This window comes from Corvus hawaiiensis, chromosome 1 (genome assembly GCF_020740725.1).
Source record: "Corvus hawaiiensis isolate bCorHaw1 chromosome 1, bCorHaw1.pri.cur, whole genome shotgun sequence".
In the NCBI taxonomy this organism is placed as follows: Eukaryota; Metazoa; Chordata; class Aves; order Passeriformes; family Corvidae; genus Corvus; species Corvus hawaiiensis.
Genome location: NC_063213.1, coordinates 62,979,915 through 62,985,943, shown reverse-complemented (window position 1 = coordinate 62,985,943; position 6,029 = coordinate 62,979,915).

The following is a 6,029-nucleotide window of genomic DNA, read 5'->3' as shown; positions in this document are numbered from 1 at the left end:
ATGCTTCCTATTTTTTAATTATTTTTTGTCGTAAGTTACAATACACTTGTTGTATATATTATTACAAAAACAATGAATACAATAGTGAAAGTTGGAGCCGGGACACTTGTGGCCTATTCTTGGCTGTATGCAGATGTGCTTTTCTCATCTTGGGTGAGGTATCCTACTGTCCCTCAGCTGAGGTACTTCTGTAATAGGTGCACTAGGTACCTGTTTCAGAGGATGTTGTGAATTAAGGTCTCCACGTGCTTTGAGATCCTGCAAAGGATGGCAATGTACCAAGCATAAATTCTTTAATAACTGGGAACCAGAAACAGAAGGGCAAACTAATTGCAAGTGTTGCACAGATATTTTTTTGAGAGAGGACAAGCAGGAAATACAAAAAGAGAGCTTGGGCTTAGCAGGCTCAGTGCTGCTTGGTGATCTGTACCTCTGAACATCTAAGCCAGCAGTTTCAGTTCCAGGCTGAGCACCAGTTTGCCTGCAAACTGCAATGAGGTACAGCTGTTCATCAGGCCAAGAAACCCAAAGGAGGATTCTCGCCAGGGATCTTGGGGTTTTATGAGGCATTGAGTGGTGACAGCTTCTCTGGGCGCTGGAAACACATGGAAACCTGCAGGCATGTGACTGCACTGCACAAAAGAAAGATGGTTTCACTTCTGAACTCCTCAAGCCTCCAGACAAAGGGCTCTGCAAATGTTCCAGCAAGATATCCCGGACCAAACACATTCAATTCACTGGAACAGACAGTAACATTTTAAGTTACTTTCACAGAATGTACCTAATTATGTCATCACAAACTATAAAGGCTGTAAGAACACATGCTAGAGCCAATATCTTGACATCATGCACACATGCTTAATGTCTTACTAAATCTTACAAGAGCAAGAATAACATCTTTGTTTAACAACAAAGAAGCAATGCTGGGTTTACTTGTCTTAATCACCTTATGTATAAGATTATTTTTTCTAGAAATCCCTGCTCATACAAATGAATGTTTGCTGCAATGTTGTTACAGCAGTGCTGTCTTCCATTTGCTGTTTAATTTTCTTTCTTCTGGAAGAAGATTCTCAACGGGCTTCACAGACACTAGATCAGGTATAATTTCTGTTTTCCTTTTTCTAATTATTTGTGTAAAAATAAGATTATGATTAAATGAAACAGTGTAATATACCCAAAATAACTACTGTCAGCGACTACTGTCAACTATTGGCAGTAACAACTAGCCAATACTTTCAGCTGCTTCTGTGAGGACTTAAGCAAGCGAAGCCATTAAGCACGAACAATCTGAATTTTAGGAAATGTTTGTGGAAATCAAATTTGGGACTTGAAATTTTAAGTATCTGCACCCAAATCCTGATCCCAAGCACTGGTTTAATGCAATCAAAGTAACCAACGCAGCTCAAATTTTTTATCCCATGTAGTCATAACAAGCTGCTTGAGAACAATCTACAGATCAAGACAATTTCAATGATGAATAAATTCATGAAAGCCCTACACTATCCAGAAATCATTTAAACACAGGAAAATTAGGTTTAAAAGCATAAAATATACTGTATTTTAAACTACCTCTGAAGAAAACACACAAAAATACTGAAATTTCGATAAAATACTTGAAAAATACGAGCACAAGAAACATAGTCAATATAAACAATGTTCCAATAAGCACATTCACCTCCTACATTAACATCTCTATGTCTTAACCAATCTCTAATTCTTTGTTGTAAGCATTCACCCATTTCCATATTTTTACATATCTGGCTTTTAGACAAACACCAGATATTCAGTCCTTAGTTAAATGATAATATCTGCTGGGTATATGGTTCAAACACCAAAGAAAACTTAATTATCAGGGCAAACCCTTAATATTTAAATCCATCATCCCTGCAAAGCCCCCCATATTTATCAGCATCACGACTAATGGGTGGGTGGTACAAATAGGAGGGACCAGAGGTAAATCACCCACTTAGGTATGTCCCTTGGAAGCTAAAAAGTAATAAATATGGTAGTGATGTGAAGAAATACTTGGAAAGCAGAGTTTCAGGGCTACATCTGGAAAACAATCCCGAGAAGTGAGGAAGAATGTTCAAGAGGAGTATTTATGGCAAATGCGAGCTAGAGCAAAAACACAAGGTATTCCTCGGAGTTCAGGGCCCCAAAAGAAAGAACAAATTTTCAGCCTCCATCTTGTCTCAGCTCACCAAGCTATCGCTTAAGACATGCTATAAAGTGGCATGTCTCTGCTGCAGACTTCTCTAAGGCAGATAAAGCAAAAAGATAAGGCCTCAAGGCCTCGTGTCTGAGGCACAGTTCCGCACAATGAGACATGCCCCAAGGGCAGCAGCAACACCAAAATTCTCTCTTCTTGAATCCCCAGCTGTGCAGCCTCCAGGCACTCACCTCTACAACCTTTAGGCACACCAACAAATGGAAGGTGACAGCTACACTCTTCCTATTCCTTCCCTTTCTTTAACACTGGGAGCACAGGGAAGAGAGTTGGGCCAAAGCAGCAGTCGCTGTGGATGAGCACTGCCGTTCCTTGGATCTCATGATGGCAAGCTTACCGTGTCTGTGGCCATGCACTTCCCGAGATTCCTCTCTGCTTCCTGCCATGCTCAATTTGCCCCCACTCTTCACTGCCTGTTTTGCCTGGCAGCCAGGTTCCAGGTTTTTGTCCTTTTTTTCCATACCTACCTGGCACAGTGTACGGACCTCAGCCCAGCCAATAACTCTGCCTTGGCCAAGAAGCTCAGAAGAGAAGTCCCCACAGCAATTAGGTTGTCAGCTTTCTTAACCACCTCAAGCAATGAGTTCTGATGACCTTCTGGCTAAACACATCCTCCCTCCTATTCCTTTTTCACCATCTAGATTAGAGATCATGGTAACATAGGGATGTTGGAAAGCACATTATGCCCCTAGCAGGTGTGCAAGAAAGCTTGACAGCAGCAAGTTCCCAATTTCCCTGGTTATGCTCAGATGAATCTGCATACTAATGGAAGAAGAATCAATTACAAATTTCTGTTTATCCTAATAAACTTCACAGGACAGATCATGAAAAGAAGATTTTTGGAAGCCTTCAATTTTTAATTTGAAGCCTTAAACAAAAAAATCTGTTCTGAACTGGCTTAACATACCAGAAGATTTAACATATCACAAGCTAAAGACGCATACATGCATTGGTTTTGTTGCAAATAATTAAATATTAGTCTGATTATAATTACTACTTCTAATCCTTCAAAGGATTAATTCAGTTTTTATATGTCTTAGTCCCACCCTAATTTAACCAAGATACTTTGAATTGGAACATACCACCACAACCAAGGGTCCAGCTCTCAGAGTTCCTGTTCTATCACTGGTGGTATCCCACACAAGTATGTGAGGAAATCTCCTTCTGCCTCACTTAGCAAGAGTGGTCAAATATGTCATAGCTGTGCATATATTTTCAGAATTTCAGCACAGAAAAGAAAACCCTTGATACCAGTTCTTATACCTTGAAATAACATATTTACCTGTTACAGTGTTCTATCTGAACTACAGTGTTATCCAGAGAACTCTGATGCTTTACACAAGGCTCATGAAATCGGCTGGCAATTTTAGCATCATAAAGTACAAGAGAACATATCTGCTTAAGTGTTCAATTGAGCAGGAACATTTATGACTTATTACATATCTGAAGAGTGGCTGTAAATGCATAAAACTAGCCAATGGACTTCATATAAAAAGAGATGATGGTCTTTTGACTACACTGCACAGGAAAGAGCAGGAAAGAGATCCTTGTGGATAATTGGGTTCTGAAACTGGAATAGTGGCAGCGAGGTCTCACTGAAACATGCCTGCACTGGACAGGCCAATTCATGCAAGAGAAAGGCCTAAGGAGCTGTTGCTCTGATTCTTAGCTGACTGCATCACCTCACTGGAGGTGTTCTCCTGGACATCATGTCACATCAGTGTGACCTGGATCCAGCAAATGAAGCCCTTGGCAGAGTTCTCATAGACTCTTCTGGATGAGAGGATGAAAGAGGTTTTCAGAAAGCTACAGCCTGTGAAATCTGAAATGAATGTGAAAGTGGGGATGGCACTGGACAATAGCAACAGGGACAAAAGATGACTCATGCATTAGAGTCCAACTGTCCAATTAGGAAACTATTTGTACCCTTTTATTGGCTAACATCCCTCCACCAACTACATAGACAACCAGAAAATGTGCACAAAATGTACTCTAGCTAGAATCCTCCTAACCTTGTTTGCATATGAAAGAAAATCAACTCTTGATTTCCTACCTCAGAAGTAGTTCAACTGGACTGAAGAAACTGCCCACCTGGGAGTAATCTTTCAACCACTAATTCCAGCATCATTTTGCAAGTGGGATACTCCCCTTAATTCCAGCAATGCTGTTAGCTGGGAGGCCTGGGTCCATTAATGCTTGTGCACAAAAGAAAAATGTTTCCATTATTTGCCTTTTTTACTAGAATAAGCATCTTCTAGAAAAAAAGGCTGAAATCAAGGCAAAATAGCTTTTCATGTGAGGAAGAGAATAAAGTCATTAGCTATCCCAGGGGGAGCATTTGTGTGCTGTCCCACAGGGTTTAAAATTTCTGACCTGTAAAAGGAGGGAAGTCTGGATTCCCTTCTCATTCCTGTCATCTTTATCTGCTCTCTCTGCATAAGTAGGTATACTTACAAAGAGCCCCTTTAAAGGAAATATGCTTAGATGTCAATGGATGTCCCTTTTGGCACTGAAGATATATTTAATGTATAGTAGTACACACTGTGGCAAAATAAAAAAATTTTAAAAAATAAAAACCTTGCTCGAGTTCCCCAAGCCTTTGCTGTGAGCCAGAATAGATTAAGGAATTACAATAAAGAGGAGGTTTTGCTTTGAAGTTTTTTATCTGAGTGTCGCTTAACTATGTGACTGTCATGGACACCTAGCCACATATCTCAGTGGACAAAAGGCAAAGAAAGGAGCATGATATTTGCAGTTGTGTTGTAGCAGAACAAGCTGCAGCCTAAATCATCTCCCTGATCTTGCAGGCAGGTAGAACTCTTGCATATGCATTTAAACATTGCAACATCCTTGCTTGCTCATTCACAAGGACAGAAGAGGAAGAAAAAAAATGTGTCTGTCTTCTGTCTTTACAGAAACTGTTTTGTCCCAAGTCTGCTTCTTAGCAGGAACTACAGCATTTCACTTGCTGAGCAATTTTCTTACCCCAAAGCATCCTTCATTAAATGGAGAAATGCAGCAACTTATACCAGGCAGAATAAAATTGCAAACTGCACTGATAATGCCTCTGTAACTCATGCTGCTTAAATCATTAGTTATGTAGGAACTGGAAAGTCAATGAGCCTTGCTCAAATTACAGAATCTTATTAATTCTGCCTTTTATGAGTCTTTTTCTACCCAGTTTGAGGACATTTGGCCCATGTTCACATTCAGAAGCTAGAAGAACCACCTCCCAGAGGACTAAATGCTTAACTGATTAAAAGCACAAAATCTCTCTGGTAACCCTATGGGTTTTGTGATATTTTTAGCACTCCCACAATGAACCCTAGCTCAGAAGAAGATCATCAGAAGCAAACAAGACATGAAGAAATAAAACTGGGAGCTCATGTGCACATATGAAATCCTGAAGAACGTGGTTTGGTTTTTTTGAGGGCAGCAGGCCATAACAGGCACAGCCCTACTAGCAGCTCCACTTCTAGACTACTCAGAATGTGGTGCTGGTCTCCAGCATTTCCTTTCCCTGTGTGTGTTCAGTTTCCCACCTACAAACTGGGAAAGGGAAGATGGAAATTTTTCAGTTGGACCAAAGATACAAGAACCAGGCACCACTGACTAAAGCCCATTTGCTTTCAAAATCCGTGGATTCTCTTGTTAAGCTCTTTAGGTCACAGCTACTGACCTTTATTTTATGTACTGCAAGGCTATTCCAAGCAAAGCAACAGCTCTCTATGATGCTCTTTTACTAACAGGGCTGGACAGAAAAATGCCTAAGGTAACAACACTAGATGTTATTCAGGCATGG